Genomic DNA, 11,049 nt, shown 5'->3' on the forward strand with positions numbered 1-11,049 from the left:
AGAAAGGGAATGGGACTAAGTGGACAGCTCCTTCAGAGAGCTGGCACGGCATGATGGGCCAAATGGGGAAAGAGCAGGTGAATGGGACCAGGTGCATAGCTCTTTCAGAGAGCTGGCACAGGTACAATGGGCTGAATGGCCTTTTTCTGTGTCGAGTCGCGGAATTCTATGATTCTATATCAGAGTTTGAGTTTTAATGTTTATTTTGCTGCTGGTCAAAATTTACTGAAAACCCCAACAACTAATCAAGGGTTTCTCATAATGAGGCAGAGATGTAAACAGGGAAAGATCTATTTTAAAACTAGTCAGGCGTGACCTGCAAGTTGTTATTCAAATTCTAACAGAAAGCCTTCAAAAGATGGTTCCTCCCAACAGTTCCTGCAAACCTTAGGTAATCCCATTTTTGTTTTAGAAATTTTAAGACACTGCACTCAGAAATTGGATAATTCGATCTAGAAGTGGATGCTGGAAACTCAAGTCAAGAAGCAAATGGGGTCTTTATATATTTGGACATTATGAATCAGTGGGCCTGATAATACATGGTTCATTACATGACATAACACCCGTTATAAAGCAGCACATCTCCTGATCACTATGATCAATGCCGCAGGAGATCCTCTGGTGGTTGTTTATTTTTGTAATATTATTGGAAGAGGCTGTGGAACTTTGTCTTCGGCCTGAGATGTCTGAAAGGAGGCAGTTTGGGCTGTTTCACTCCTGACCTTTCTTCTCCCTTTACACCCCACAACCCTGGAGAAAGGGCTTTGAAATAAGTCACCGTAGGGAGGAACCATCTTTTGGAAGCTGTCTGATAGAATTTGATTAACAACTTGCAGGAACGTCTGACTGGTATTGATCCGCAGTTTGAAAATCTCGCCCTCCAGAACTCTGAACTGGGTGGTTCTGTCCTTCTTTCTCTCTGTTTTTCACCTGCTGGCTCTTGAGCTGAGGTCAGGAATGGAGAGAATGTGAATGTTTGACATCGGGGATTGTAGTGATAGGACCAGAAGTTACACATTGCTACCAGGTTCAACTCCTGGAACAAGCAGCAGGATTCCCAGGGACTGGGATGTTGTCCTGCAGGAAACAGAAATGTTTAAATGATTCACGTTGTCTTGCTTGGTATGGATCCCGTTGAAACAAGCCCATCCCTGTGTATTGGGAATCCTTCTGGCATGTGGTTCCCCTTATACTAGCTGACAACCTACTTTCAGGGTCTCAATAAACTCCTTCATTCATCTCTCTTCAATGCTTCATCTGAACTTGGAAATCAGAGGGATTTCCCTGAGAGAGTTGTGTTCATGTCCACAAGGGCACTAGTCTTGATGTTTTGGCCCAAGGCTTCTCTGGCAAGTTTTGCAAATAGAGCAGATATAAGCCTGGAAATAACTATGTTATTAGTTATTTAATAACTAATTAAATAGTTATTAGTTATTAATAATTCATAACTAATTATTAATAACTATTTGTATGAAATTCCACTCTCCCTTATTTCAACAGAGAATTTAACCCATTTAAAATAAGTGAGCTAATCTGACCATTAAAGGATTTTGCTTCATCTAATGCAGATCACCAACCGCACTGGGTTTTTAAGTATTAACAGACAATCCGATTTAGATAGAAGCCAGCAAACCTTTCTCTGAGGTATCTAAAGTTGTCAACTTTCCATTGGGGACTTGGCCAGGTAACTGCTGGGTTATTTTTGAGTTTTGATTTACCACCTTCAAATATTAGGACGACTATGACTCAGGAGGTTAAATGATTGGAAAATTACATGCTAGAACAGATTGCTTATTTTCTGTCACATGAATGGATCTGTTGGACCGAATGACATTTTGTTATCCCATGCTTTCTTACTTTCTCAATTCCTAGTCGCTCGCTCGGAAAGGCTTTGGCCAAACTCTTGGGATTCATCGTTCTCTGGCATGGAATTGTGAGGACCCTAAACAGGAATTATTTGTCCAAAGTTTAGCAGTTCCATTAAATAACAAGACCCAATGATCAGGGCAGCACCAAGGTCGAAAGGAATTGGAGGTAGGTTGAGGTAATTCATCAAGTTGTGGTTAGGTTGGTGCCAAGATTGGGTTTTAGATTACACGAAGAAGGAAAGACGGAGGGAATTCAGAAATTTCACTGTTTCGAAGTCTTGGGAAGGAATGAATGAGAGCAGCAAGTGGTGGACGGCCCTTCATTTAAACACAGGGAGGAGGAAGGATTCATATCTTGAATTTATAACAATATAATGAATGTAAGGCTGCCATGGTAACTTGTTGATCTATCAATAGATTTGATCCTCGTTAGTCTAACACAATTGTTACCTGCGTTTTCCATGCAAATGTGGCTTCCCTGTGACATTTGAGACATGCTGAGGTGGTTTAATCAAGGATATTTGTAACATGGCCTGAATGGGAAATAATGTTGGCACGCAGAAAAAACATCGGAAGAGATGATGCCACCTTCTCTCAGCTGGTACACACTGGCTCAAGCCATGCATAAGTTACCATAATATAAATATGAAATTCTCATTTGCGCAAATCTGCTGTTATATTTATGGGATAGTTAACATCGGAACGACGGGAAATCAAAATAGAGAGAGAAAAAAAATCACTCCCGGCCAAACAGCCGGATTTTTCCCGCTTTGAGCCCTGGGCTTTGCCGAGTTGGTTTTCTGAGCCAGAATCTTGGCATTTGGTCACGGTGAGTAAAGGAAGGCTTGTATTTATATCGCACCTTATCACATCTCTGGGAGTTGTCCTGAAGCACTTCACACACAATGATTCACTGTAGGCAAATGAGAGGCCAAATTTGGCACACAGCAAGATCCCACAAACAGCAATCAGCAATCTTACAGTCCCACCGAGCCAGTGAGGGAAAGTTCAGAGTTCCTGCTCCTGCTTGCTACTCTGTGGCCCTGATTTTAACTCCGGGCGGGTTTTGGGTGAGGCGAGTTGGGAACCAGGCTATTTTAACAGTTGGTCCTCATTTAAATCCCGCCGGCCGACTTCCAGTCTGGAAAATCGGAGGCTGCCTGTCGACACAGGGTAGGTAGCGGAACCGGCTTTGGGGGCTGTGTCGCAGGGGTCTCGAGTTTGGTGGTGGGCGGGGGGTGGGGCCTGCTCCTCCTGGCCTCACAAGGAAAGTAAATAAAAAACTGACCTGTTGGGTCTCTTCTGGCTTCGGCTCCTCTTCCCAGTCTTCACCCGGCGGGAAAGTAACGGCAGCTCCCCCCTGCCTCAGGCCACCAGTTAAAATTCCAATCAGGTCTCAATGACATCATCAGGACCCGACATGAATATGCAAAGAAGGACCCCTCCGGCTTTGGGCTGGTGTCCTTGCCGCCTAGATCGGTGGGTTCCTGGTGACTCCAGGACGGTTGAGGAACCTGGGGCCCGATTTTAGCACCCGGCCTCGGGTGCGCTCTCGCCGGGGGGGGGGCCTCTAAAATCCCGAAATCGAGGAGCGGGACCGGATCGCGCCTCGATCCCGCCCACTTCCGGGTTCCGCGCTGACGTGCGGGGGCGCGTGCGTAGCCCCCCGCTGGTGGGAATCCCGCAGGCAATTAAAGCCAGCGGGGTTCCACTTGAGTGTATTTATCTAGGTATTTCAGGTCATTAAATGACCTGATTGAGCTGTTTTTTTAACAAGTGTGGGATTTTACGGTGAAATGAGACTGTTTCCCATACTGGGGGAAACACTCACACTCCCAACGGACGTGTTGCAGCCAGCAGCCTGTGGCAGCTGCCAAGGTGCATTCCACAGGTGGGGTGGGGAGAGCCTTCACCAACGCAGGAGGACACTCCGTAACATTGGGCAACGCCTGCCCTCCACCACCCTCCTCCAAGCAAGAAGATTCACCGGCGTGGAAGGGCAACCCCTGTGCGAGGACACACTTTTCTAGCGTGCACAACCCCGCAGACCTACACCTGCCAGATGGGTGCTGCGTTGACATCCTTGGAGGACGAACAGCATGACCAGCCTCAGCAGCCTCGCAGTCCACGCCGTCCGCCTCAGAGACGTGCATCCCCACAACACGGTGCTGTGGCACATCCACCTGCACAGCAGGATGGAGGGCATCCGCAGAGAGAGATGCGTCGCAGGAGGCACTACCCTCCGCACAGGGTCTACAGACCGAGGCTCAGCTTCATGGACCTCTCTGAGGAGCAGTGCATACGTAGGCTCAGAGTCACTCGCCAGGTAGTCGCCGACATCTGCAGCCTCCTTAATGACGAGCTGCTCCCGGATGGACCAAGCAGCATCTTCTTACCCGTCGCCGTCAAAGTCACCACTGCCCTCAACTTCTTCGCCTCCGGATCCTTCCAGGGTGCCACGGGAGACATCACCGGGGTCTGTCAGTTGTCTGCACACAAGTGCATAAGGCAGGTCACCGATGGGTTGTTCCGCAGGGCCTCGACCTACATCAACTTCGCCATGGATGAGCGCAGCCAGATGGAGAGGGCGGTTGGATTCCATGCTGTGGCTGGCTTCCCACGGGTGCAGGGTGTAATCGATTGCACCCACATAGCAATACGGGCACCTCCACATGAGCCAGGGCTGTTCATCAACAGGAAAGGGTATCACTCCATGAACGCCCAGCTCATTTGTGACCACCGCCAGAGATTCCTACACGTGTGCGCTAGATACCCTGGCAGCTGCCACGATGCCTTCGTCCTCAGGGAGTCCACCGTCCCGCCCCTCTTCCACGCACCCAACGCCGGCAACGGCTGGCTCCTCGGCGACAAGGGATATCCCCTGCACACGTGGCTTATGACACCTCTGAGGAACCTCATCACCGAGCCGCAGCGTCGATATAACGACAGCCACATTGCTACCAGGTCTACAATTGAGCAGGCTATAGGGCTGCTCAAGATGCGCTTCAGGTGCCTTGATCGTTCCGGGGGAGCGCTCCAATACACGCCACTCAGAGTGGGACGAATTATAGTTGTCTGCTGTGCCCTACACAACATGGCACAACAGAGAGGGGTGCCACTGGAGGAGGCCCCATGCACACCCGCCACCCACATTGAGGACGACAATGAGGAGGAGGTGGAGGAGGAGGTGGAGGAAGAGGGAGAGGAGGAGGAACGACCCATGGGCCGAACAACGGCTCACCTGCGTGCTCGTCAGGCCAGGGAGGCACTCATATGCCAACGGTTCTCCTAACATCACACTGTGTGAGGCGTTCACATGCCATAACGTGCACAGACGAGGGTCCATACAGGCTCCCTCCACAGAAGAGTGGTGCCTGTACACCTGCACCCACTGGATTATGCCCAATGGGTGGGACGGGGTGGTCGTCGTCATGATGAGGCGCACGGAAGGGACATATTGCACAAGCCGCAGAATTATGGACAAGAGGTGGCTGCATTGGTGAGAAAAAGTGAGTTTATTTTGTGTTGACATTCAAAGAGTGGAAATAAAAAAAAAACAAATAGACAAACACCCTGGTGCAATCCCTGTGTGCTCACGGAGCTTTAGGCTTTCGTTTCCGGGTACCCCTACGTGGTGCTACCCCTGTGGCTCCAGCAGAGGTGGTGGCAGGTTGCTCTTGTTCGTGCCCTGACCTGGTAGATGCTTTGGGCCGACGCCCCCTGGGTTTCGGTGCCCATGAGGGCACCTCCACAGACTGCTCCTCCTGCACCTGTGCAGGGGCAGACTCGGCCACCTGGAGAGGATGGACTATTGCGGGCACTGGTTGAGAGGGGGGCAACGGGTGAGACTTGGGGGCGCCTTGAGTAGCGTCCACACTTCCATTTCCCCGTTCACCATCTTCCCTCTCATGGCCAAGGCCCACATCACCCCTTCCACCCTGCTGGACGGCAGTTTGGATGACGTGGGTGAGACCTTGCAAGGCCACCTCCAGTGTATCTGTCAACCTGTTGATGGCGGCAGAATGTTGTTCACCCTGAATCCGAACAGCCGTTGTGAGGGCCTGGATGGACTCATTGGTGAGCTGTGCGTGACGCTCGAGGGAGGCTAGCCTGTCCTCCACCGCAGACGTTCCCACACCTACCCGCGACACTATCTCAGAGATGCCTTCACGTCCCTGCGACACTATCTCGGCGATACCCTCCTGCACCTGTGCCACCATTCCCCTCATGCAGGAGTTGGACTCCTCCATCCTCCGTGTGATTGTGGAGAGTGCGCGTGGCACCTCTCCCAGTACCTCAGCAATGTGCTGGTGCCCCTCGACGACTCTCCTTTTGACAGGTGGCCCCCTGGGTTCAGCATCTGGGTCCGGCTGAGCAAAGCCTGGAGAAGAGTGCTCCCACCGACGCGGACCCTCCGCGGCTGACCCTGCCACCAGGGTCTGCTCATGCTCACGTGTGCGCGGTGACTCACCATGTGCAATCCCAACTAGCTGAGGGGGGGGACCCACCGAGGTGTGTGTATCTGCGCTGGTGGATGCAAGGCTCATGTGTGACGATGGACCCTCAGAGACGGGCATGTCCTCTGAGGAATCGCCCTCAACCGAAACGTCGATCGCAGACGGCCCTGCAAGAGAACAGAGGGAAATATCAGGCATGTGACCAAATGTGGCGGTGCGGCATATGCCATGTGATGCTAAGATCATTCGCGCTCATGAGTGATGAGTGCCAGCTTTCCCTTACCGGCCGTTTCGCCAGAACCAGCCTCGCCATCCGCCATCGACAGGCAATGCAGCGTGCGGCTGATCTCCAGTGCCTCGACCTCGGCGTCTGTCAGGGCCACCTCGTGTGGCGGGCCCCCTCCGGTGCGTGCCCTATCGCGTGCGTTCCTGGCCCTCTTCTCCTGTGAGGGCAAAACACAAAAACGTTATTGAGTGATGATTGCATTGTGAGACGCTTCAGGCATTGGTGTGAGTGGGTTGAGCGTGTGGCAGATGGATGGGAGGATGCGTGTGCCACATGGCCATCCCATTGTATGGGCATTGGGGTGTGTGGTAGTGGTCGAGTGGGGACAGGGACGGTGGGTACGTGCAGGCACTGTGAGGATGATAGTTGGGTGGCTGTGAGGATTGGTGCGGGAGCGCAGTGCTGTCAGTCGAGATGGGGTTGTGAGGTGGTTGAGGTGATGTGGAAGACGGAGTGACGCAGAGTGCGTTAGTGTACTCACTTTCCCGGACCTGGTGAGGTCATTGAATCTCTTGCGGCACTGAATCCAAGTGCGGGTGTTGTTTCCCCTGCTTGTGACCTCCGCGGCCACCTCCTCCCATGCCCTCTTGGTGGCGCTGGCAGGGCACCTCCTTCCATCCGTGGGGAACAGCGTCTCCCTCCTCATGCGGACCCCGTCCAGCAGCACCTGGAGGGCGTGGTCCGTGAATCGGGGAGCAGCCTTACCCCTGCGCTGCTCCATCCTTCATGGACTGTAGGTTGTGGCTGGAGGGGCTTTGGTGGACTGCCCCTTTAAATAGAGCTCCAACATCGCCCAGACGTCAATGCGCACGCGCAAGCCGCCGGCACGCAGCTGAGAAGCGCGGAACCCGTAACTGCCGGCTAATCACATCAATCATCCCGCGATCGCGTGCGCAATGCACTCAATTTGGCCGGTGCGTTTTTCTCGGTAAAATCGGGCCCCTGGTCTCTGCCAGGTGCGTCGGGTTAAAATCGCCCCCAGCATCTTATTTTGGAGAACATCAGGTGTGATAACCCCAGAGTCAAATAGGCTCCAATACTCACTGTCCAGAGCGTGAAGCATGAAGAGAAGCCACTTGGGATATTAAAAAGGCTTCGAACCTGAGGAACTCCACCCCAGCATCAGATGGAACTTTCAGAGGAGAAGGGAAGAGAATTGGAAGTCATATTTTTCGAAAATTGCCAGAGGGTTGGAACAGAAACTTGAGGAAAAAGCTTTTCTTCCAGTAGTCACAATGAATAAACTGAAAGTAAGACCAGCCCAGGATTTGGGTTGACTTGCAGATCTGGAATAATTCATACCAAAGTCAACCAACAGTGGCACATAATGTATTTCAAATCCTTCACAGAATGAACCTCAGTAAATATATTTCACAGGAAGGGATGGTCTTTACTTGTCCTCTGTGCCTCATACCGTAAGGTGCCATGAAGAGGGCAGGTAAGAATTCCACTCTGAGGCATTTTCTGACCTTCCTGGCCTGCTGATTTATTAAAATTGCTTGATTTGAAACTGGATAATTCAATTTTTTTAAACAATTAAAAAAAAAGACTTTGAATTAACAGACATAGTGTACAAGGAAGAAAGACTTGCATTTATAGAGTGCCTTTCACATCCTCAGGATGTCCCAAAGTGCTTTACAGCCAATGAAGTACTTTGTTGAACTGTAGTCACTGTTGTTTTATAGGCAAATGTTGCAGCCAATTTGTGCACAGCAAGGTCCCATAAATAGTATTGAGATGATGTGGTGTTAGTTAAGGAATAACATTTTGACCAGGTAACTCACCTGATCTTCCTCAAACAGTGTCAGGGGTCCTTTTACATTCACCTGAGAGGGCAGACAGAGCTTCGCTTTAACATCTGATCTGAGGGATGGGACCTCCGACAGTGCAGCACCCCCTCAGTACTGACCCTCCGACAATGCAGCCCTCCCTCAGTATTGCCACTCTGACAGTGAAGCGCTCCCTCAGTACTGACCCTCCGACAGTGCAGCGCTCCCTCGGTACTGACCCTCCGACAGTGCAGCACTCCCTCGGTACTGCCCCTCCGACAGTGTAGCACTCCCTCAGTACTGACCCTCCGACAGTGCAGCGCTCCCTCAGTGCTGACCCTCCGACAGTGCAGCACTCCCTCAGTACTGACCCTCCGACAGTGCAGCACCCCCTCAGTACTGACCCTCCGACAATGCAGCCCTCCCTCAGTATTGCCACTCTGACAGTGAAGCGCTCCCTCAGTACTGACCCTCCGACAGTGCAGCACTCCCTCGGTACTGCCCCTCCGACAGTGCAGCACTCCCTCGGTACTGACCCTCCGACAGTGCAGCACTCCCTCAGCACTGACCCTCCGACAGTGCAGCACTCCCTCAGTACTGACCCTCCGACAGTGCAGCGCTCCCTCAGCACTGACCCTCCGACAGTGCAGCACTCCCTCAGTACTGACCCTCCGACAGTGCAGCACTCCTTCAGCGCTGACCCCCTGACAGTGCAGCACTTCCTCAGTGCTGACCCTCCGACAGTGCAGCACTCTCTCAGCGCTGACCCTCCGACAGTGCAGCGCTCCCTCAGCACTGACCCTCCGACAGTGCAGCGCTCCCTCAGCACTGACCCTCCGACAGTGCAGCGCTCCCTCAGCACTGACCCTCCGACAGTGCAGCGCTCCCTCAGCACTGACCCTCCGACAGTGCAGCGCTCCCTCAGTACTGACCCTCCGACAGTGCAGCGCTCCCTCAGCACTGACCCTCCGACAGTGCAGCACTCCCTCAGTGCTGACCCTCCGACAGTGCAGCGCTCCCTCAGTACTGACCCTCCGACAGTGCAGCACTCCCTCAGTACTGACCCTCCGACGGTGCAGCACTCCCTCAGTACTGACCGTCCGACGGTGCAGCACTCCCTCAGTACTGACCCTCCGACAGTGCAGCACTCTCTCAGCACTGACCCTCCAACAATGCAGCGCTCCCTCAGTGCTGACCCTCCGACAGTGCAGCACTCCCTCAGTACTGCCCCTCCGACAGTGCAGCATTCCCTCAGCACTGAGCCTCCGACAGTGCAGCACTCCCTCAGTACTGACCCTCCGACAGTGCAGCGCTCCCTCAGTACTGACCCTCCGACAATGCAGCATTCCCTCAGTACTGACTCTCCGACAGTGCAGCACTCCCTCAGTACTGACTCTCCGACAGTGCAGCACTCCCTCAGTACTGACCCTCCGACAGTGCAGCACTCCCTCAGTACTGACCCTCCGACAGTGCAGCGCTCCCTCAGTACTGACCCTCCGACAGTGCAGCACTCCCTCAGTATTGCCACTCTGACAGTGAAGCGCTCCCTCAGTACTGACCCTCCGACAGTGCAGCGCTCCCTCGGTACTGACCCTCCGACAGTGCAGCACTCCCTCGGTACTGCCCCTCCGACAGTGCAGCACTCCCTCGGTACTGACCCCTCCGACAGTGCAGCACTCCCTCGGCACTGACCCTCCGACAGTGCAGCGCTCCCTCAGTGCTGACCCTCCGACAGTGCAGCACTCCCTCAGTACTGACCCTCCGACAGTGCAGCACTCCCTCAGTACTGACCCTCCGACAGTGCAGCACCCCCTCAGTACTGACCCTCCGACAATGCAGCCCTCCCTCAGTATTGCCACTCTGACAGTGAAGCGCTCCCTCAGTACTGACCCTCCGACAGTGCAGCGCTCCCTCGGTACTGACCCTCCGACAGTGCAGCACTCCCTCGGTACTGCCCCTCCGACAGTGCAGCACTCCCTCGGTACTGACCCTCCGACAGTGCAGCACTCCCTCAGCACTGACCCTCCGACAGTGCAGCGCTCCCTCAGCACTGCCTCTCCGACAGTGCAGCGCTCCCTCAGCACTGACCCTCCGACAGTGCAGCACTCCTTCAGCGCTGACCCCCTGACAGTGCAGCACTTCCTCAGTGCTGACCCTCCGACAGTGCAGCACTCCCTCAGTGCTGACCCTCCGACAGTGCAGCGCTCCCTCAGTACTGACCCTCCGACAGTGCAGCACTCCCTCAGTACTGACCCTCCGACGGTGCAGCACTCCCTCAGTACTGACCGTCCGACGGTGCAGCACTCCCTCAGTACTGCCCCTCCGACAGTGCAGCGCTCCCTCAGTACTGACCCTCCGACAGTGCAGCACTCTCTCAGCACTGACCCTCCGACAATGCAGCGCTCCCTCAGTGCTGACCCTCCGACAGTGCAGCGCTCCCTCAGTACTGACCCTCCGACAGTGCAGCGCTCCCTCAGTACTGACCCTCCGACAATGCAGCATTCCCTCAGTACTGACTCTCCGACAGTGCAGCACTCCCTCAGTACTGACTCTCCGACAGTGCAGCACTCCCTCAGTACTGACCCTCCGACAGTGCAGCACTCCCTCAGTACTGACCCTCCGACAGTGCAGCGTTCCCTCAGTACTGACCCTCCGACAGTGCAGCACTC

The sequence above is a fragment of the Heptranchias perlo genome, chromosome 41 (assembly GCF_035084215.1).
Source record: "Heptranchias perlo isolate sHepPer1 chromosome 41, sHepPer1.hap1, whole genome shotgun sequence".
Classification (NCBI taxonomy): domain Eukaryota; kingdom Metazoa; phylum Chordata; class Chondrichthyes; order Hexanchiformes; family Hexanchidae; genus Heptranchias; species Heptranchias perlo.